Below are 24,313 nucleotides of genomic sequence, written 5' to 3'. Positions count from 1 at the left end.
CGCTGAGCAGGGAGCCCGATGTGGGGCTTTCTCCCAGGACTCTGGGATCATGACCTGAGCCAAAGGCAGATGCTTAACCCACTGAGCCACCCAGGTGCCCCCTGACCATTTATTTTTAATGAAGTCTGCGTTTTGTTTTAGAGACAGAATAATTATTTGGTTTTCTTTATATTTCTGTGTTTTGGTCTCCTCTTGTGCTGCCCATTTTTTAACTGTTGGTGTTTCTCTGAGTTTTCTCTTCTGGATTCTCTTTTTATTCCACATATTCTTTCTGAGCATGCTTATATACCTTTATGGCTTCAAGTGCCAAATAAATCTTGTGTCAAACCCAAATATCGCTTAATTTCCAGACCTATTATCTATCAGCTTATTGAATTTACCTACTGAAATGGTCCACAGCATCTAGAATTCATTATGTCCTGAAAGGAACTAATTGCTTTCTTCTTAGACTGCTTCTTCTCCCACTAGTCACAATTTCCTGGCATCCTCATACACCTAATTGCTGAAACTAGAATCTTGGGAATCAATTTTGTCTCTTCTTTTTTTTTAATCAATCCAATTATTAGCCATAAAATTTTGCCCTTTTTTTTCCGGTTTCACTGGCAATTCCCAGGATGCTACCAGGATTCTAATTGCTGTCCTTTTGTCCAGAATTTATTGTCTTTAGTCCAGTCTCCATGTTGATGTCTAGTCATCTTTCAAATTGAAATCTGTTCAACCTTCTTGCCTAAAATCTTTAATGGTTCCCATTATTCTTTGGTTGAAGTACAAATTCCTAATTATGGGTTAAGGTGTCCTTTCTTGAGATGCCAGCCTCATTTTTAATTAGTCCTCACCCCCCCACACACCCATTCACTGCACATGACTTCATAAGCATGAGTGTGCACACACACGTACAAACATATATTTATGCTTTAGCTACACTGAACTTCCTTAAGTTCATGGAACACACTATGTTTTCTGTCACCTTCATGATTTTGCATAATTAGCTCTCTTTGTTTTCAACACTGTTTCTCCCTCCCTTGTTTCTTAAAATTCATCTGGTTAAAAAATGAATGAAGAACAAAAAGGACTATGTTACCTTTTGGTACGTAATAAATTACTCCAAAACTTAGTAGCTTAGACAACAAACATGTATTATTTCATAGTATCTGTGAGTCAGAAATCCAGAAAGAAGGCTTAGCTAGATCCTCTAGTTCATGGTCTCTCACAAAGATGCAATCAAAGAAAAATCAGAGCTGGGCAGTCAAGTGGTAAAAACAGATTTTGTTCAAAGCCATTGCAATAGGAGAAAAAAGACCTCAGTATAGAACTGTATTCAATTCCTAATACACCATGGGGAAGTAGAAATTTATAGCCAAAGAGTAGGTTGGTGGTCAGTGGAAAATTACTAAGAGGAAACATTGGGGGTGTAATGGAGATTCTGGCTGAACTGACCTAACAGGATCTTTGCCAAAGATAGGCAAGAGTGATAGGAGTGCCTCCGTGGCTCAGTTGGTTAAGCGACTGCCTTTGGCTCAGGTCGTGATCCCAGGGTTCTAGGATCAAGCCCCACGTCTGGCTCCCTGCTCACCAGGGAACCTGCTTCTCCCTCTCCCGCTTCCCCTGCTTGTGCTCTCTCTCTCTGTCAAATAAATAAATAAAATCCTTACTTTATTTTTTAAAAATTTAATTTTATTATATTATGTTAGTCACCATACAGTGCATTGTTAGTTTTTGATGTGGTGTTCAAAAAAGTGTGATCAGCTATCACCTGGGGGATAGTGAAGGATAAGGAACCTCCTTAAGTATTGAGGGAGATCAATTATGGAGAATGGGGCACTGTTGCTAAATTGACTCAGGATTCTTATTAAACTGGATTTTAAAAGGAAGTGCACAACCCCCCAAAGTTTGTTGTTTCTTGCCTTGTCAATTTTTGCCATTCTAACTGGTGTAAGGTGGTATCTTAAAGTGGTTTTGACTTGAAATTTCCCTGATGGCTAATGATGATGAACATTTTTTCGTGTGTCTGTTATCCATTTATATATCTTCTTTGGAGATGTGTCTGTTCATGTCTTCTGCCCAATTTTGGACTTGATTATTTGTTTTTTGGGTGTTGAGTTTGAGAAGTTCTTTATAGATCTTGGATACCAGCCCTTTATCTGTAGTGTCATTTGCAAATATCTTCTCCCCTTCTGTGGGTTGCCTCTTTGTTTTGTTGACTGTTTCCTTGGCTGTGCAGAAGCTTTTTATCTTGATGAAGTCCCAAAAGTTCATTTTTGCTTTTGATTCACTTGCCTTTGGAGATGTATCTTGGAAGAAGTTGCTGTGGCTGATCTGAACGAGGTTACTGCCTATGTTATCCTCTAGGATTTTGATGGATTCCTGTCTCACATTGAGGTATTTCATCCATTTTGAGTTTATCTTTGTGTATGGTGTTAGAGAATGGCCAAGTTTCATTCTTCTATATATAGCTGTCCAATTTTCCCAGCACCATTTATTGAAGAGACTGTCTTTTTTCCATTGCATATTTTTTCCTGCTTTGTCAAAGATTATTTGACCACAGAGTTGAGGGTCCATATCTGGGCTCTCTATTCTGTTCCACTGGTCTATATGTCTGTTTTTGTGCCAGTACCATGCTGTCTTGGTGATCACAGCTTTGTAATAGAGCTTGAAGTCTGGCATTGTGATGCCACCAGCTTTGGTTTTCTTTTTCAACATTCCTCTGGCTATTCGGGGTCTTTTCTGGTTTCATACAAATTTTAGGATTGTTTGTTCCAGCTCTGTGAAAAATGCTGGTGGTATTTTGATAGGGATTACATTGAATGTATAGATTGCTTTCGGTAGCATAGACATTTTTTTAAAAAATTTTATTATGTTATGTTAGTCACCATACAATACATCATTAGTTTTTGATGTAGTGATCCATGATTCATTGTTTTTGTATAGTAGACATTTTAACAATATTTGTTCTTCCATTCCATAAGCATGGAATGTTTTTCCATTTGTTTGTATCTTCCTCAATTTCTTTTATAAGTGTTCTATAGTTTTCAGAATACAGATCTTTGACCTCTTTTGTTAGGTTTATTCCTAGGTATCTTATGGTTTTTGGTGCAATTGTAAGTGGGATTTATTCCTTGATTTCTCTTTCTGCTGTTCCATTATTAGTGTACAGAAATGCAACAGACTTCTGTGCATTGATTTTATATCCTATGATTTTGAAGCAATCCATTTTTATTGTACATTTTGTTCTTAGGTTAGATTTATAATTTATAATTGTAAACATTTAGCAGCTTTAATGTAAGCTTGTTTGACTAGTGAACTTAGGCAGAAAAAAATTTTATGTCTGTATGTATTAAAGCTGACATCTCAGCATATGCGTGCTTTTATTTTAACAACAATTTTAAAACTAGCTTTATTTACCAATTTATATTCCAGATCATATGAATCTAAAAAAAAAACCCACCAAAACATTTGTGTTAGTTTTTGTATTTTTGGGATTTGTCTTAGAAATACTTAATTTATAATGGCACTCATTCATCTCTAAGCTAATTTGAATAGAACTCCTTTAAGAGATTTTATCGAGTAATTTGATGATATCATTTGGAGGAAAAAAGAGCACACGTATATAAAACACACACATATAAACAAACATACAAACATGCAAAAAGAGATCTTAATGCTTTCATTCTAAAATTTTAGACTTGAATCAGTAAAATGTAATACAAACAAGTGGTTTATATGGAGGAGTTAGCTCTCATCTTTTTTCAACTTTATATTTTTATTCAAATTGTGTTTCTGGCAACTGGGACAAGTTAAGGTTACATGTTTGTCAATATTTGTGGAAGGGACTTTTTGCCTTGATCTGTAATCTAATGGAGGTGTGGACTAAGTTTTAGGTGAGTGACTGAGATGTCTAGTGGCTATCTGTCTCATCAAGTGGACAAAACACTAATTTTGTTTTCATATAGCCTCTTTCTCTCTTTTCAGCCTGAAATGGTTGCATTTGGGTGTCTGAGTCTCTTGAGATCTCTTCATAGGGAGTATGGGGGCTTAATGTTTAAGTGACTATAGGGAACCGAGGGGCTCAAGTCAGAAAGGGAAAGCCTGGCAGGGTAGGCAGAAGGATGAGGGAGGTTAGTGATTAAAGAGAGACATACCAAAGGATTCAAGAGAACCCTAGTGAAGATTGAAGGTTATAAAAAGAGGAAGGAGAAACATTAGTGATGGGAAGGAAGAGGTTTCAAAGGTTTTCAGTCAATTGAGAAGTCCCATGTTTTTAACTATTGGTACCTTTATACTTAAACAGAAAACTTAGGACTCAAACATAGCTTCTATTCCTTACAGATTAGCCTCTTACAAATAGAGAAGCCTGGAAATCTAATCCAGCCTCCACTTATATGAGACTCTAACCAGATTCTGGAGTATACTCAGAATCTTAAGAATCAAAATCTGTCCCTACTAACTTCAGTGGACATTTGCATGGAACAATGGTTTAGGAGTTGGACTCACCAATGGATCCTTAGTTAATCAGGAGTTAAGACAATGGCTTCAAAAATGCACAAAAATTGAGGTCCTGGGTGAGTGTTCTGGAGTCCAGTGATGAATCTGATTCTATCTGAGTCACAGCACTCTCACTGTCAAAGAAAAACAAGAGCTGGGCAGTAAAGTGGTAAAATCAGATTTTCAATGTCAATGTTGGCCTTGGCTGCATTTGGCTCAAGACCTAACTGGAGGAGGATATACTTGTGGGCTCAGTATATGCTCATGTAACTATTGTTGGCCCTTAGATATTTGCTGGATGTTGCTAGGGGACATCAGTTCCTTGCCATGGAGGCCTTTCCATAAAGCTACTTACAACATGGAAGCAAGGGCAGAAACAGGGAGAAAGAGAGGGAAAGCAGCAGGGAGGGATGGAGAAAGGTAGAATCTAATTGCAGAAGTGATATCCTATCACTTCTGCCATATCCTATTCATTAGAAGTAGAAGTAGTCAAGAGGGTCAGCCCAAAAACAAGGTAGGGTAATACAACAGGCATGCATACCATGAAACAGGGATCACTGGGAGCCATTTTAGAGACTGCCTACAAGTAGATTGATATGAGATTGTGAAAACTCTTGAACTGAATACTAAGTTAAGCAGTTTGGTCTTCAATTGTCAGAAAGGAAGAACTGCTTTGTATTGATCCTATAATTCATAAGGTCTTACCTATATATTGTAACTATAAATATATTTCATTTCTTTTGCTGATATAGCTGTCTTAGGTATTATAATGCCTTGTTTGGCTGTGGAGCTGTGATATTGCTAATATCAAGAGAGAGTTTTCTCAAATGAGGTGGCATGTTCCCAGTGCTCTTGGGCCTGGTTTCATAGGGAAGCCAGCTTATCACCCTGTGCTACTGGTGATAGAAACTTAAAATTTAAAAGGAGTGAAAGAAAAATATTTAGAACTCCTACTACTGGACATTAGATTGCATTACACAAAAGGTCTGTCATCTGTATATCTTAATGACATATTTAAGAAGTAGTTCCTCTTTGTTTTTGTACCTGTTTTTAAAGTTGCTTATTGGAATAGTAGTCTTTTTAAAATTAGAGGTTAGGGTAAGACCTATTATCTTTTCTATGTGTCAGGAACTGAAGACATTTTTCTATAAAACCCTTAGATATAGGAGGATGATAATACTTTATAAACATGTTAGAGTAAAATGAGATAATGTTTGTCAAATGCTTTTGTATATCATGAAGCACTGTGTGAATGTTATCATTATCATGTTATCATCATTTAGTTCTGTCCAGTTATCTACATAGTCCATATGAAAACCCATGGTAGTATATTAATATATAGGCTAACTCTTATCACATATAGGCCCAGAATGTGTAATGGCTCACATACGATAGAAAATTATTTCCTCATGTAAATACTTCCAGGAAGTTCAGGGTCCATGTTTGTGTTAGGGAGTCCTGCTCTACAGGGTCATTCCAGTATCCTGGCATATGGAAGTTTTGCCATCTTACATTGGCTTCCTGGGCCACATTAGGCATAGATATCCAGCTACCAGAAGAGGAGATGGAAGACCAAACATGAGTCAATTTTCATTGACCAGGCTGGAAGTGGTACACACCATTTTCTCTCATAATTAATTTACCACATTTAACTATAGGAGGGACTTAGAAATATAGACTAGTAATGTGCCTTAAGAAAAGAAAATTAGTTTGGTGAACATCAGAAGTCTTTGACACAGGTGAATAAGGATAAAGCTAGCTAATCTCTGTATGAAAGAAATTGAGTTAGGTAAAATTCAGGCCTGGGATAGAATCTAGAATCAATAATATGCTATAGGAAAACATGTTATCTTCCCAAGGGGTAAGTTATTAATAAAATCACACTCCTGAGGCCATTGGTTTCTTATATTTTTGATCACACACCTCAATAAGTATATTTTGAGCATGGATTCTCAATATACTTTTATATTTTTTTAAATTAAAAATTAAATTAAATTAAAAAAATACTATCATATTATATTATATATTAGTATACTATGTGTTAGTACCACCATATTCGTATACTCTTGGCATTTGAATTATAAATGCTTCAAAAAGAATATTAAAAAGATTAAATAATTATGTAATGGATATGTTTAAAATAATGTTTATTTACTATAAATATAATCGCTTCTCGGCCTTTTGGCTAAGATCATCAGGTGTATGTCCTATAAATATGAAGCCCTTTTTGCACTCATTTAGAAATATAATTTTGATAGTAGTTCATCTTCTACAGTGTTTCTTCCAATGCCAGGTATGATCATATCTTAGCTTTTTTGACACCTTAATCTTACAAAATTGTCATATTTAAAAACCTGCTTTGAATGATATTTTTCTAAATAATTTAGTATAAACATTTGGTGTGCATGTTTAGTGTATTTAAATTTAGTATTCTTTATCACAGATCTCAAGTGTCCCAAATGGAAGCCCAATTGACAAAAGGTAAAACATTTAAAAATATTATTTTTCTAGTCTTTATTAGTTTATATACCTAAATGGTGAAATAGCCATTCTAAATCCAGTATCATAAAACTCCTTGATTTATATCTTTGCTTACAATATTGTACTCTTTGGGACTAATTTTAAATAGAAAATGTTTAAAACTTTAGATGTTGTCAAACACCAACAGTTTTGGATGCTGTGAAAATCAAAAATTTTAAGGGAAAAATTTAAACTAAGGACTAGGTATGGTACAAAGCCACTTTCCTCCCCACATCCCCATACCCCCCACCTCCCCGAGCAACAATTAAATTTTCAGATAATGAGAAACTGAACATGACCCATTTCTTATTAAAGATTTTATTTATTTATTTGAGAGAGAGCACAAGTGGGGGGAGGGACAGAGGGAGAGCGAGAAGCAAACTCCCTGCTGAGCAGGGAGCCAGATTGGGTTGGGGGGTGGTTAATCCCAGGACCCTGAGCTCATGACCTGAGCCCAAGGCAGATGCTTAACTGACTGAGCCACTCAGGCGCCCCTGAATATGACCCTTTTTTAAAATGGTTTTTGTGTGAAAACAATTTTTATTTATCTTCAGGAAAATAGTTAGGGGTGGGATTACTTCATTGAGTCATGACCTCAATACATAAAACACTTAAATTTTTTTTTTTTGCATTTCATTTTTGCTTAATCACTTTATGTATATGCATATGCATGCACATAAATAATTGAGTTGGTTGATTTAACCAATTAAATCTTACAGTTTCATTAGTGAGTGAGTCTGTTTGATTAACATGTTATGATTCACAGACCTTTTCACAAACCTGTCAAGAAACAGAAAGCCTGAACCAGATAGATTAGTGGAACAGTAAATTCTGTCAGTAAGAGTTAGGTTGCTCTTCAATGAGAATAAACTATGGCAGTGTTTCCTTTCAGTCATTCACTTGAATTATTGTGAATTCAAATTCAATGTATATGAGGCACTTATTCTTTAATTATACATAGCTTAATATATAAAATTTTAGCTTTGATTGCCACGCAGAAAAGAGGAAAGAATTGTTTAGAAATGTGCATTTCTCTGCTTCATTACTATTTTTAATATTTCTAGATTATAGACCCAGATGAATTAGCAAGAATTAAGTAATAAATATTATGATTAAGGGCTAAGAGTTTTGGAAGTGTCCATTTTAATGTCTGTAGTGGTTATATTTTTAAAAGTATGTTTTTAATATCTCAAGAGAAGATAGACATTTATTTGTTGCTTTGCAAACTTATGGGTAGAGTTCTTGTCATTTATTACTTCACATTATGATTATATCTGATCAGTATTATGAATATTTGAGAAGGTATATGAAAAAGTATTAATAATTATCTTCAACTTTAATTGGAGCTTAACCAGCTTATGAACTGTAGAAATAGGAACAAATAAAGCATGATACTCTTTTATTCATGTTAAGACTATGGTAGAGCATGGCATACTACTATAATTTTTCTATGGAAAAATCATGAAGTAATAGGCTTTGAAATGCTGGAAAGCTAATGTCACCGTGAAGAACATGAAGTAGTAACTTTTCATATAAGTTGTTTTAATATTGGACATTTAGATCCTGCTGCTGAATTTGATAGACTATATTTGGTGAATCTCAGGAAGTAGAAATATTGGCTTAAACAGAAGTATTTTAAAGAGGATTTCTAGTCTCTATGAGAGAGTAAGGCAGTCTAAGTTACTTTCTATGAGCGTTTGGAAAAGTCTTGAAGATGGGTTATGATAGTGTTACTGTGAGTTACTACTCTTGCCAGCCCCCATTCTACTTGGCTGATAAGTCACAGTTAATAAGAGTAATAGTGGGAAGTGGAAGAATGGAAGAAGGGTTGGTTGGGGAATAATGGACTTAAGGATGATAGGGAATATAGGGCATCAAGAACAGAAAAAGATCATAGAATGAATATATAAAATTCCTCTTAAATGGCTTCCCCCCCCATATTAGTGTTAATTCATATAAATGTTGCCTAACTTCAGGAGGAAGATTATTCAATTCAGTTTAGTTCAAATAGGGAAATATGGACTGAATTTCCATGCTGTGCAAGGCACAGTGCTAGATATCATGAGGAATATCAAGATGACAGCTGTATCATCCTTGCCCTCAATGCATTAAATGTTCTAGTAAGGCAGACAAGACATGTGCAAAAATAAGTGCAGTATAATGCAGAAGATGCATTCTATAAAAGGTTACCAAAAGGTTGCATCAAAAAGGAGGAAAAGTTATTTCTGGCTTGAATGAGTGTAACAGCATTTAATTTAAGAAAGACAGGTGGGTTGAATTTTAACACGGAAATATGAGGAACAGGTGTTACAGGTGGACTGAACAGTTGAAACAAAAACAAGGGTGTTTAGAATCTACACAGTGTGCCAGGGAAAGACCAGTAATTTTTTTTTTTTTAGTTTAAACTGAGGAAAAAATGGGAGATATGACATGAGAAAGGTTGCTGTAGCTTGATAGATTTTATAGAATTTCCCTTAATAGCTGTAGGTTGAATATTGCTAAATATAATAAAAAATCAAACTGTTAAGCACATGGCACTATATTATTCATCAAACTTCATTTTGGGTTACTTCTTAGATCCTAATAGAATTTCTGAAATACTTTGGAAAAGTCTCCCTAACCTTCAGAGAGTGGATGGGAGCAAAGTAAGGAGATTCCACCTGAACAGACACATGGTATTGATTACAATAAAGTACTTTTTTTTTTTTTTTTTTGCGCTTTACAACATTTAGCGATTTGTTTTGGTTAGGGAATGACTTAGTGGCAAATATTTAATCAAACACAATAGATGTTAATAATTTAGTGTTTCGCATCAAACGTGGGGTTAGCTTTTCTTAAATGTTTTATAGCATTGAAATTTACACTTTTTGGATATGAAAATGTAAACTGTTTCTTGGTGTTTTATTTTTAAGAGTTATACATCCAACCTAATTCTTTCTAAATCCTTTTTTTACAACTTTCCCCCCAACACTAAGCACAAAAACATATACAAAAGAGGAAGTGTATTAATATGTGTCCATTTTTTCCCATAGATGATTAGCTATTAAATTTATTCATTTATTCACTAAACTCAATCATTCAACAAATATTGTCACCTTCATATGCCAGGTACTCTTTTGGGCATTGGGTTTTACTGATAACAAAAATAAGCTTTCTTTTCTTGTGATGTTTACATTATAGTGGGGAAGACAGGCAAAAAAACAAGTGAGAATACATGAACAAGATAATTTTATAGAGTAATAAATGAAGAGAACAAAACTCCCTTTCTGATAGGGAGTCACAGGGAAGGCTAATTTAGATTGGTGGTCAAGGATGATTATTATGTATCAAGAAAAGGGATGTCTAACTATGAAATTAAAAAAACCTGTCATAATTTTTTGACTCTTTCCAATAAACTACAAACGGAGATTTACCTTTTTAAAAACCCTAAAGGAGACTATAATTTCCTCAATTAATGGTTGTGCAAGTAACATATTACTTGTGGTCCAAATTATAGATATTAGTTAGATTTTATAGAGGAAAGCTTACAAACTAAGAAACAGTAGAGGGTACAATATCTCCTGAGCTGTCATTATTCTGCAGGAAAGTACATCAAATTCACCATGGAAAGTGCTCCTGAGAGGGACTTGCTCCTCACATAACCCTACAAAATTATAGAGGCATTGAGAGGGGATAGAGAGCACCTAGTCAACCATGTAACAGTGAGAGATTCCTGCTTGGGGCAGTGGCCTTGTTAGAAAAAGGAAGCTCCTGGAGGAGTAGGCATTTTGTATGTTAACATAGCTGGTATCAGTGAGAGCTATTTTTCCATTCAACAGTCCTGGTGAGCCAGCTCTGCCAAAACACCGAAAGGGAGAATGGAGAGAACTACCAGGGCCATGCCATAACAGAGATTTGTCTGTCCTCTGTCTACTTCTTGGTCTTGGGGTCTCACTAATAGGCTCTCCATTAGCTCCAGCTGACACCTGGTCCTGATCATAACAATTTCTACAGTATTGCCTGGGAGAAAGATGACAGTAGGGTCTCCAGCTGGGGTAGGTGTGGGTGCAAAACCAGCATAAATAAATAAATTCACAGATTATAAGCTTTACTTCCTGGACAGCCAAAGGCTGTTTTGGAATATCTGTACAATATCTGCAGTAAGAGAGAAATTTATTCATTATCTCCCTTGATATCCCCCCTCCAACCATTTCCCAAGGTCAGACATGTTCACGCTTGATAAACTGAGATCTGTTATTCCTTCTTGGAGATGAGCCAGCTTGTCATTTTTTTGGAGTGATAAATTCAGCAGGGACCCCAAAGTTACTATTTTTCCCTCAGAAGTCACCTGCAGGGTTAGAAGAGGATGTTTGCAGAAGAATCTGATGCAAAGACAATGTCCATCTTTTAAATGATCAGTCTGATTTGTCCATTCATATACTGAGATCAAAGGGAGTAAAAAAAAATGGGAATATAATATTTATCTTGAAATAATCTTTTCTTTCACTCTTTAGTTCCAAAGTACATTGGAATTCAACAAATGCAGAGAGGCCCTTGCAGGTTATGTCATCTTATAACTTGTGAACAACAAGGGGAAACTGGATTGACAAGCACTGTGGAGGTTGTTTTTAAAGAAACTGGCTTAGATGGCAAGTAGAATAGGCTGGATGGGCAACAGTGGCTTCTCTGTCTTTTAGATAAATTCCCTATTAAACATCTAGTTCCTTCATGGTGGGATAGAATGGAGATGGACCCAAGACCATAGTAGACACAAAGGTCATACGTTCTTGATTGACTTTTTTAGATCAGATATTTTTCTTTTAGATTTAGCTCCTTCTTGTGGGCATGTACACATGAAAAATAAGGATTAGGGCGCCTGGGTGGCTCAGATGGCTAAGCAAGTGTCTGCCTTCAGCTCAGGTCATGATCTCCAGGTCCAGGGATCGAGCCCCACATCGGGCTCCTAGCTCAGCGGGGAGTCTGCCTCTCCCTCTCCCTCTGCCTCTCCCCCTGCTTATACTCTCTCTATCTCTCTCTCAAATGAATAAATAAAATCTTAAAAAAAAAAAAAAAGAAAAAGAAGGATTGAGTTTGTTACTAAGTTGCTCTACCTATTTCCTTGGGTAGGGGGTGTCTCAGAAAAAAATATGTGTATTTAATAGTTTTGTCCTGTGTGGCCCAATGGCCTGACCATGTCACTGGGCCATTAGCGATGGCTCATGAGTGTTTGTAAAAGTATAATTCAATCTAAGGGTGTGCTCTGTGGCTATGAACAATGCCTGAAATTCACCTAATTTTGAAGAATGTCCAATTCTATGGGATCTTAACAACTTACCATTATTCTGGTGGACAAATGCAGTACCTCAATAGATTTTATGACTTTTGAGAGAGACTGTTGGATCAGTGAATCATACTTTCTTGTCAGGTGGCAAATCTTGTAGGCAAGGCAAGGGTCTTACTAAGTCAATGGTTTGGTTAAAACAGCAGGGGAGTATCTCTGTGCCCAGTGAGTGTGCAGACATATTTTATTAATTTGGCCAAGATCCTAAGGACCAGGATTGGCCCTTTATTGGATGTGCTAAGTCAGTTTCCTTTTCAATAGAATTTTCCAGGCTTGTACCACCTTATGAGATTTTGGTTTAGAGAAGATCCATCATGCGATAGGAACGTTTGTTTGAAAAGTGAGAAAATCTGCCCCATTGGGGCCCAATAATAGGCCAAGAGCATATAATATTTAGCAGTGGGAAGAAGTAATGGAGTTCAGAGTCCCAGGAACTGACAAATAATTTGAAGTATTGTTGCCAAAAGCTCCAGTCAGCAAAAGTTATTTACATGTCATGTACCTGTAATCCCATGAGTCTAAAGAATATAGCAGATATAAAGTTAAAATGTGCTTTTGTGATGCCTGGAACTTTTCCATAGCTTCTTAATGTAGGAGCTTTCATTTAAAATTAGTTGCTCTGAGGGGCGCCTGGGTGGCTCAGTTGTTAAGCGTCTGCCTTCGGCTCAGGTCATGATCCCAGGGTCCTGGGATCCAGCCCCGCATCGGGCTCCTTGCTCCTCGGGAAGCCTGCTTCTCCCTCTCCCACTCCCCCTGCTGTGTTCCTGCTCTTGCTATCTCTCTCTCTCTGTCAAATAAATAAATAAAATCTTTAAAAAAGAAAAAAAAATAAATAAAATTAGTTGCTCTGATACAGATGCTTTGAAGAGTCACTAGGTATAGAATGTGATGTCATCAGTACTTAAAGAAGAAAGTCCTTTGTGGTTGGGGCCTGCAGAGCTAATAAATGTTCTTGTAAAGGATGTAGAATATATCTTTTTGGTATTGTCCAAATGATCCCCTTCCCAAAATTCATTTGAATGACAGGATCATGGATTGTGTTTTCATTTAAATTATCTTTAATGAGATGTCCCTAGAAAATAAGCAGTACTTCTTCAGTGTTGGCCACTGTCTTCAATATACTAGAATGTCTGGAAATTGCTAGCAGTTCACGTTGTGCTGGTTTTACTCCACCTGTTGAAAATGTATGTCAGGAATTCAAATATTCCCAAGAAATATTAGTAAAGGTTGCATGTTGCATGTCTTTCTGCATACATGTATCAGTAGCGGCAGCAATTTATTCAGTAGCTGGTATAATAACAAAGACTTGGGGGGGATACAGTTGGGTTTTTTCCCACTGTTGAAGCTTTGACTATTATGCCCAATGTTGTTTTTATTTTAAAGATTTTTAAAACCTACTTAACTTACTTACTTACTTACTTATTTATTTATTTATTTGTCAGAGAGAGTGCGCAAGCGAGCGCACAAACAGAGGGAGAAGCAGACAGAGGGAGAAGCAGGCTCCCCACTGAGCAGGGAGCCTGATGTGGGACTTGATCCCAGGACCCCGGGATCATGACCCGAGGCCAAGGCAGATGTTTAACCGACTGAGCCACCCAGGCATCCCCCCAGTAGTTTTTTTTTAACTAGATATACTGGCATTTCATAGCATCCCTGCATGCATCAAATTTTATTTGGAGACTAATTTTATCTTTACCCTCCCTATATGCAATATTACTGAATGATTAGTTCAGACAGTTCTTCCCAAGTTCATGTACTTGGCCAATAGGGTAGTTTTCCAATCAGCATGGCTTTGTATCTCTTCTGGGTTTAGTATTCCAGAACTCCAGTGTCAGTTATATAATCCAAGAGAGAAAGAGCAAATTTGGTTGTAATATAAAGTACAAAAATAGTAGACCTATGTGTCAGGGGTTCCTAAGACCACTCCCATTACTGGGAGAACTCAGAGGATTCAGCATATGGTCATTATCATGGCTATGATTTGTTACAGCAAAAGGTTGCAAAGCAAAATCAGTAAAGGGAAAAGTTTCATGAGGGAAAATCCAGAAGAAACCAGGTGTAAATTTCCAAGAGTTCTCTACCAGTGGAGTCACACAGGATGCTCTTAATTCCTCCAGCAATGAATTGTGACAATACATATGAAATGTCAAGCTCATTAGAGACTCAGTGCCCAGGGTTTTTATTGAGGCTAGTCATGTAGCACCCTCTGCCTGCCATATATAAAAATTCCAGGCTCCCAGGAGCAAAGCAGGTATTCTGTATAAATCACATTGTTTGTGCTACCAATTTGGGCACAGTGAGCCACTCTTATCAGCTCCGGGAATTGTAGGAACCCTCCCTAAATCCAAGTTCCCAAATGCCAGCCAAGATTCAACCTTGCAATCAGGTCATTCTAAGGATAGCAGTCTCAGTGTTGTTAGGTCCACTCTTTGCTGTGCAGTACACCCCCTTGACCAAGGCATTTTTACAGTAAAAAATTATCATCAGTGGGTCCCCAGCCTCCAGGGTGAGACTAACCTGTAGTATTAATCTCAGTTATACCCTTTAGAAGTCCTGGACTTCTCTTGTAAAACAAATCCCACTAACCATATCTTATGGTTAGAAAGCCAAGTGACTTTCTCTTTAATTTTCTATATTGATCTTCTCTTTATCTTACCCAAGGCACCAATTCAGGAATTGTACAACTATGGTCAGTAAGTTGAAGCTGACCTGAAGGCCTTCCAGGGCTGAGACAGTGTCATGACAGTTAGGTCACACACGCAAGAAATTTAATCCCAGAGAGGACACATGGTACCCTTGGAAACAAAGACTTTATAATTGTTAGAGCACCCCAGGAGGACATACTTTAGTCAGGCAGTGCAGGTGAACAGGGCCCCAATGCGGCCTCTCACCTTAGGGTTTCTGGTCCAGACTGATTGGTTTAGTTGAATCATTTTGTTTTAGAAGGACTGCTTAAAAGCAGTCAGTTCCAGTTTTTCTTGTGAATGACACCAGTTAATGTACCTGGGAAATATAGATGACATCTGAAGCTGTTCCATGTGGAAAGTGCAGGATCCCCACCCCTGCTATCTCATCATCAGCACTGTCAAGTGCGATCTCAGGTCTCCACACTGTTTGAATTCAAGGTGCTCTCAGCAGCTCAGAAAGGCAGCACAGAGCATTTTCCTCAGGAAGAGGGGAAAACTTCTGGAACAGTTCTGAAAAACAAAGATTATTAGTGCCCTCTCCCTCCCTATGGCCTGCTAACGTGCTGAACTTTGTTTTTTTATCAGGTGTTACAAAAATCAGTGTTTTCATTCAGTAATCAAAACTTTACATTCTTTCCAAATCATGTTCTACTTTCACTTAGATCTTTTGACTAGAAGGGTTGTATGCAAGAAGGACAAAAGCATTTTTTGCAGAAAAGCATTTTTATACATCCTAACCAGAAAGATACAACATGTTTAGGAATTGATCAGGACAAATTCTGAATTTTCAAAATTTTCAAAATGTGTTTACATAACCTCCCATCCCTTTTGTTCTGATCATTTATCTAGTGAGCAGCCTAGAAAAAAAAAATCAATCACTTTGTGGGAACAGCTGTTTTTAATAGTCAAATGGACCTACTAAGGTGTGTATACCAGGAGACAAGTGAGAGAAGTAGAGTCAGAGTATCAGTCCATTGTTGCAAACTGCAACTAATCCAGCAAGTCAAACAATAATCAACATCCAGAGAGTTTGATCTGTTAAGAGCACGCAGTGGCCACAGTCCTTGAGATGTGCCCTTCCCCAACTTGCAACTTTTATCAGGGAAAGTGAGGGGTGTAGTTAGTCTCTGTATACAGAGTAGATCAGCAGCTGTATTTAAGATGGTTTCTTCAGAGAACAAGCTCTTTTCTGTGGATATTGGTATGTGATCCAGATGGTGCAGTCTGCATACATGATGTTTTTGGAGTTTAGGGACTCAAAGACAGGTGTCCTAGATCTGGAGCTGTCCCAGAGTCTGATTAAGCCTTTCTGCTTTTCATCCTTTAGAATAACCCATGCTGAGGCTGAAACAGCCTATAGCAGACAGTGTCAGGTTTTAACTGAGTCAGGTCCAGGTAATTAGGATCTATGAATTAGCTTTTTTTCTTTAATTATTATTTTTATTAGTAGCAACTCTGAGATGCCATAGAGATAGAGAGTCCTGTTACAAGTCCAAATGTCAATCAAGGTGTTACCAAACCTTCTTTGTCAGTCTTAGAGCCCAAGTTGACTCACTCAAAAATATGCACATCAGGCCAGAAAAATCATCATCATTAAGGGTCAAATGTCTGATTTTACAAGAGCCTATTAGCAACCAAAAACTGCTGTTTAAAACTCCAAATGTGGGTGCCTGGGTGGCTCAGTTAGTTAAGTGTCTGCCTTGGGCTCAGGTCATGATCCCGGGATCCTGGGATTGAGTCCTGTGTTGGGCTCCTTGCTCAGCGGGGAGCCTGCTTCTTCCTCTGCCTGCCACTCCCCCTGCTTGTGTTCTCTCTCTTTCTCTCTGACAAATAAATAAATAAAATCTTAAAAAAAAAAAAAAAAAAAAAAAGATAAAACTCCAAATGTGTATCTTCATTTAGGGATTGCCTCTCTTGCTCTTGTTGCCTTTCCTTTTCTAATAGGCAAAAATAGGCTGCCTTTCCTGCTTCTAATAGGCAAAATCATGATTTATGGAATCTAGTTCTATTTTTTTTTAAACGATTTTATTTATTTATTTTAGAGAGAGAGAGCACAAGTAGGGGGAGAGGGAGATGGAGAAGTAGACTACCCACTGAGTGGGGAACCTGATGAGGGGCTGGATTCCAGGACCCCAGGATCATGACCTCAGCCTAAGGCAGATGCTTACCTGAGCCATCCATATGCCCCATTGTTCTACTTTCAATATCCAGAGAATTTAAATTCCAAGTCACCCTTGGCAACAAAATCCCATTAATACTTTTCTTTGCAGCTTTCCCTGATCAGGATGATTCCTCTAGCATTTATGAAATTAAAACATACAGCATTTCACATCAGTTTTTATCATATATCCAGATGCAATAGTTACAAAATACAAAGCCATTTAAAAATTCTCCTTTTTACTCATTGCAAATTCATACTAGCAATACATTTAGCATTTACAAGGTTAACATTAGAGCCACAGAAGATCCCAGCTGGAATGGAAGGGGAAGAGAGTGATGCCACAGTAGTAGCAGGGCTAGGTTGAAGAAAAGACTAGAGTTCTCCCCACCCAGCCTTATCCCCCCTTAACACTTACCTCCACCTTTTTTCCCCTTTGCTCCAGCACTAGCAGCTGATTTAAACTTTTTCCTTTCCACCTGGAGGAAAGAATAACTACAAACTAGTTTTTACAGCCTTTGGCACATCCAAAGTCCACCTTTGGGTATTTTTAGGCCCTTTATCCTTCCACTTGGTAGAGAGAACAAAAATCCAAGACATCACCCAGGCTGCATCTTTTCCCCTCATTTCACCAGAAAAGCAACCAAGGAGATCCAGCAGACCAGTTCTCCTGGGGTTGAAATTATCATTTTCAAATTCTATAGGTAACTTTTACCTCTCAGCTGCTATCAGCTCAGCAGCTATTTCATAATAGGTGACTCTACAGCCACCCAAAGTTAATCATATTCCATCCCAACCTTTCATAACTCCTTTTCCCAAACAGTGCTTTCATCATTTTTTAGTGAGTGCAGGGGCCATTCTAGTGAATCCCACTTCTGATGCCAACTGTGTTGGGGGTCCCCAAAGCCATCCCTATGTACAGTGATTTACTAAGAGGACTAAGAGGGCTCCACACATAGTCATTATCATGATATTATAGCAAAAGGATACAAAGCAAAATCAGCAAAGGGAAAAGGTATGGGGCAAGGTTTGGAAGACATTAGGTAGAAGCATCCAAGAGTCCTCTCTTTGTGACAACACATGAAATTATTTCTACCAGGTAAGCTCGTTAGAGACTCAGTACCCAGGGTTTTTACTGGTGGCAGGTCTTATAGACACGCTGTTCCTACCATGTACCAAAAAATCCATATTCCCATAAGGAAAGCAGGTGTTCAGCATGAACCACATTGTTTGCACAGTTTGGGCACAATGAGCCACTCTTTGTCTGATGTAAGGCTTCCAGTGGGTTTATTTTCCACCTCCGTGAGGGCCCAATCAAACTAGTTCTGTTTTCCAAAGCTAAAATATCAGCTTTGTGCAGTGGCAGTATCGTAGCCAATGAGGTTTATCCGAGGCGCGATTATTGCTAATTGAAAACAAAGCTAAAATATCCAGATAACTCATATACAACTAAGAATATAATGTAGTTATTACACTACAATAGTATTTATTGAAAAAGCTTACAAGCAGAGTAGAAGCAGAACACATGTAATATTCCAAGCTCTCATTTTGCACAAGGAGTGTTTGGACTAGAGACAACTTGATGGATAATGGAAAGTGCTCTAGGGGAAGGATCCTGTTTACATACTAGTATATATATTTATAGAGAAGTAGGAGGGGTACAGAGAAAAATAGATGATTCTCTAATTGTGAAACTCCCTGATGAAGGGGAAGTAGACATGTCTATAGAAGGGTGTGTGGAGGGAGTTCACAGTCCAATATTGCAGGTATCAGTGAAAGATTTTGAGAATCTCTGCCAAGCTACTGACTAGGGAAAGGAAAATATCCACCTGGACCATACAAGAGAAAATATGTTTATCATCCTCATTAACCAATAATTTGTTTTTCTAGTGTTAGAATACTTTTCCTTTATTGTTTCATATACTTGCCTTATTTTATACTTTAATTCCTATTTTTAATTATTTCAGTAAAAACAATAGCTATTATTTGTAGCTAGTCAACATTTTCAGTGTAAGATATATATATATATATATATATATATTTTAAAGATTTTATTTATTTGAGAGAGAGAATGAGATAGAGAGAGAGCATGAGAGGGGGGAGGGTCAGAGAGAGAGGCAGACTCCCTGATGAGCAGGGAGCCCGACGCGGGACTCGATACTGGGACTCCAGGATCATGACCTGAGCCGAAGGCAGTCACTTAACCAACTGAGCCACCCAGGCACCCAGATATATATATTTTTTGTAGTTTTTAATTTTATTATATTATGTCAGTCACCATACAATACATCATTAGTTTTTGATGTAGTGATCCACAATCCATTGTTTTCATATAACACCCAGTGCTCCATTCAGTATGTGCCCTCCTTAATACCCATCACTGGGCTAACCAATCCCCCCTCCCCCCTCCCCCCTCCCCTCTAGAACCCTGTTTGTTTCTCAGGTCCATAGTCTCTCATGGTTCATCTCTCCCTCCAATTCCCCCCCCCGCATTTTTCCCTTCCTTCTCCTAATGTCCTCCATGTTATTCCTTATGTTCCACCAATAAGTGAAACCATATGATAATTGATTTTCTCTGCTTGACTTATTTCGCTTAGCATAATCTTCTCCAGTCCCATCCATGTTGATGTAAAAGTTGGGTATTCATCTTTTCTGATGCCTGAGTAATATTCCATTGTATATATGGACCACATCTTCTTTATCCATTCATCTGTTGAAGGGCATCTCGGCTTTTTCCACAGTTTGGCTATTGCGGACATTGCTGCTATGAACATTGGGGTGCATACGGCCCTTCTTTTCACGACATCTGTGTCTTTGGGGTAAATACCCAGGAGTGCAATTGCTGGGTCATAGGGTAGCTCTGTTTTTAAATTTTTGAGGAACCTCCACACTGTTTTCCAAAGTGGCTGTACCAGCTTGCATTCCCACCAACAGTGTAAGAGGGTTCCCCTTTCTCCACAACCTCTCTAACATTTGTTGTTTATTTCCCTGTCCATTTGGGCCATTCTAACTGGTGTAAGGTGGTATCTCAGTGTGGTTTTGATTTGGATTTCCCTGATGGCTAATGATGATGAACACTTTTTCATGTGTCTCTTAGCCATTTGTATGTCTTCTTTGGAGAAGTGTCTGTTCATGTCTTCTGCCCATTTTTGGACTTATTTGTTTTTTGGGTGTTGAGTTTGAGAAGCTCTTTAAAGATCTTGGATACCAGCCCTTTGTCTGTAGTGTCATTTGCAAATATCTTCTCCCATTCTGTGGGTTGCCTCTTTGTTTTGTTGACTGTTTCCTTGGCTGTGCAGAAGCTTTTTATCTTGATGAAGTCCCAAAAGTTCATTTTTGCTTTTGTTTCACTAGCCTTTGGAGATGTATCTTGAAAGAAGTTGCTGTGGCCGATGTCAAAGAGGTTACTGCCTATGTTCTCCTCTAGGATTTTGATGGATTACTGTCTCACATTGAGGTCTTTCATCCATTTGAGTTTATCTTTGTGTATGGTGTTAGAGAATGGTCGAGTTTCATTCTTCTGCATGTGGCTGTCCAATTTTCCCAGCACCATTTATTGAAGAGACTGTCTTTTTTCCATTGCATGTTTTTTCCTGCTTTGTCGAAGATTATTTGACCATAGAGTTGAGGGTCCATATCTGGGTTCTCTATTCTGTTCCATTGGTCTATATGTCTGTTTTTGTGCCAGTACCATGCTGTCTTGGTGATCACAGCTTTGTAATATAGCTTGAAATTGGGCAACGTGATGCCCCCAGCTTTGTTTTTCTTTTTCAACATCTCCTTGGCGATTCGGGGTCTTTTCTGATTCCATACAAATTTTAGGATTGTTTGTTCCAGCACTTTGAAAAATGTCATTGGAATTTTGATTGGGATGGCATGGAAGGTATAGATTGCTCTGGGTAGCATAGACATTTTAACAATGTTTATTCTTCTGATCCATGAGCACGGAATATTTTTCCATCTTTTTGTGTCTTCTTCAATTTCTTTCATGAGTGTTTTGTAGTTCCTAGAGTATAGATCCTTTACCTCTTTGGTTAGATTTATTCTGAGGTATCGTAGGGTTTTTGGTGCTATTGTAAATGGAATCGTTTCTTTAATTTCTCTTTCTACTGTTGCGTTGTTAGTGTATAAGAAAGCAACTGATTTCTGTGCATTGATTTTGTATCCTGCCACATTACTGAATTGCTGGATGAGTTCTAGTAATTTGGGGGTGGAGTCTTTTGGGTTTTCCACATAGAGTATCATGTCGTCTGCGAAAAGAGAGAGTTTGACTTCTTCTTTGCCAATTTGAATGCCTTTTATTTCTTTTTGTTGTCTGATTGCTGTGGCTAGGACTTCTAGTACTATTTTGAGCAACAGTGGTGAGAGTGGGCACCCTTGACGTGTTCCTGATCTTAAGGGAAAGGCTCTCAGCTTTTCCCCATTGAGGATGATATTCGCTGTGGGTTTTTCATAGATAGATTTTATGAGCTTGAGGAATGTTCCCTCTATCCCTATACTCTGGAGAGTTTTAATCAGGAAAGCATGTTGTATTTTGTCAAATGCTTTTTCTGCATCAATTGAGAGGACCATATGGTTCTTCTCCCTCCTCTTATTAATGTGTTCTATCACATTGATTGATTTGCGAATGTTGAACCACCCTTGCATCCCGGGGATAAATCCCACTTGGTCGTGGTGGATGATCCTTTTAATGTATTGTTGGATCCTATTAGCTAGGATTTTGTTGAGGATTTTGGAATCCATATTCATCAGGGATATCGGTCTGAAATTCTCTTTTTGATGGGGTCTTTGCATGATTTGGGGATTAAGGTAATGCTGTCCTCATAGAATGAGTTTGGAAGTTTTCCTTCTGTTTCTATTTTTTGAAACAGCTTCAGGAGAATAGGTATTATTTCTTCTTTGAATGTTTGGTAGAATTCCCCGGGGAATCCATCAGGCCCTGGACTTTTGTTTTTTGGGAGGTTTTCAATCACTGCTTCAATCTCGTTACTGGTTATTAGCCTATTCAGGTTGTCAATTTCTTCCTGTTTCAGTCTTGGCAGCTTATAGGTTTCCAGGAAGGCCTCCATTTCATCCAGATTGCTCAGTTTATTGGCATGTAGTTGTTGATAATAATTTCTAATAATTGTTTCTATTTCCTTGGTGTTAGTCATGATCTCTCCCCTTTCATTCATAATTTCATTAATTTGGGTCCTTTCTCTCTTCTTTTGGATAAGTCTGGCCAGTGGTTTATCAATCTTATTAATTCTTTCAAAGAACCAACTTCTAGTTTCATTGATCTGATCTACTGTGTTTCTGGTTTCTAATTCATTGATTTCTGCTCTAATTTTAATTATTTCTCTTCTAATGCGTGGCTTAGGCGTCATTTGTTGCTTTTTCTCTAGTTCTTTAAGGTGTAGAGTTAGTTGGTGAATTCAGGATTTTTCTATTTTTCTGAGTGAGGATTGGATGGCTATGTATTTCCCCCTTAGGACCGCCTTTGCCGTATCCCATAGGTTTTGAACCAATGTGTTTTCGTTCTCATTGGTTTCCATGAACTGTTTAAGTTCTTCTTTGATTTCCTGGTTGACCCAAACATTCTTGAGCAGAGTGGTCTTTAGCTTCCAAGTGTTTGAATTTCTGCGAAATTTTTTCTTGTGATTGAGTTCCAGTTTTAAAGCATTGTGGTCTGAGAATATGCAGGGAATAATCTCAATCTTTTGGTATTGGTTGAGACCTGATTTGTGACCCAGTATGTGGTCTATTCTGGAGAAAGTTCCACGTGCGCTCGAGAAGAATGAGTATTCTGTTGTTTTAGGGTGGAATGTTCTGTATAAATCTATGAGGTCCATCTGGTCCAATGTATCATTCAAAGCTCTTGTTTCCTTGTTGATTTTCTGCTTAGATGATCTGTCCATTGCTGAGAGTGGAGTATTGAGGTCTCCTACAATTAACGTATTGTTATCAATAGGATTCTTTATTTTGGTTAACAGTTGGCTTATGTAGATGGCTGCTTGCATGTTGGGGGCATAGATATTTACAATTGTTAGATCTTCTTGTTGGATAGACCCTTTAAGAATGATATAGTGTCCTTCTGTGTCTCTAACTACAGACTTTAGTTTAAAATCTAATTTGTCTGATATAAGAATTGCTACCCCAGCTTTCTTTTGAGGTCCGCTGGCATGGAAGATAGATCTCCATCCCATCACTTTCAGTCTGGATGTATCTTTAAGTTCAACATGAATCTCTTGTAGACAGCATTTGGATGGATCCTGTCTTTTTATCCAATCTGCAACCCTGTGCCGTTTTATGGGAGCATTTAGGCCATTCACGTTGAGAGTGATTACTGAAAGATATGAATTTATTGTCATCATGTTGCCCATGAAGACCTTGTTTTTATAGATTGTCCCTGTAAATTTCTGTCGTATATCACTCTTGGGGTCTTTCTCCTTTTATAGAGCTCCCCTTAATATTTCTTGCAGGGCCGGCTTAGTGGTCACACATATTCTTTCATCTTCTGCCGGTCATGGAAGCTCTGCATCTCTCCATCCATTCTAAATGAAAGCCTTGCCGGATAAGGTATTCTTGGCTGCATGTTATTCTCATTTAGTACTCTGAATATGTCTTGCCAGGCCTTTCTGGCTTGCCAGGTCTCTGTGGATAGGTCTGACATTATTCTGATGTTCCTCCCTCTGTACGTAAGGAATCTCTTCCCCCTAACTGCGCTTAAGATGGTTTCCTTGGTTCTAAGATTTGCAAGTTTTACTATTACATGCTGGGGTGTTGGCCTGTTTTCCTTGATCTTAGGAGGGGTCCTCTCTGCCTCTAGGACTCGAATGTTTGTTGCATTCCCCAGATTAGGGAAATTCTCAGCTACGATTTGCTCAAATACATCTTCTAGCCCTCTCTCTCTCTCTCTACTCCCTCCGGGATTCCAATGATTATGACATTGGAACGCCTCATGGTGTCACTTATTTCTCTGATTCTATTTTTCATGGATTCTGAGTTGTTTTTCCCTGGCCTCCTCTTTTCCCTTTTTATCTATTATACTGTCTTCCAGATCGCTTAGTCTCCCTTCTGTCTCAGTTACCCTAGCTGTTGGATTATCTAGATTGGATTGGATCTCATTGATAGCATTTTTAAGTTCTGCCAATTCACCTTTTATTT

The 24,313-nt window shown here is 37.9% G+C and overlaps 1 protein-coding gene and 1 pseudogene across 1 annotated transcript in view; both read left to right on the top strand.

Annotated features, from left to right (window-relative positions):
- The window catches only part of CCDC7 (coiled-coil domain containing 7), a 177,009-nt gene that overhangs the window by 138,334 nt on the left and 14,362 nt on the right, over positions 1 to 24,313 (top strand). The window lies entirely within an intron of this gene.
- Positions 18,516 to 18,675, top strand: LOC123845202 (U4 spliceosomal RNA; annotated as a pseudogene).

This window comes from Mirounga angustirostris, unplaced genomic scaffold (assembly GCF_029215605.1).
Source record: "Mirounga angustirostris isolate CCGP_5_RB_7025 unplaced genomic scaffold, mMirAng1.0.hap1 SCAF_5, whole genome shotgun sequence".
NCBI lineage: Eukaryota > Metazoa > Chordata > Mammalia > Carnivora > Phocidae > Mirounga > Mirounga angustirostris.
Note: the sequence above shows the minus strand (reverse complement) of the source record. Positions and strands in the feature narration are given on the sequence as shown.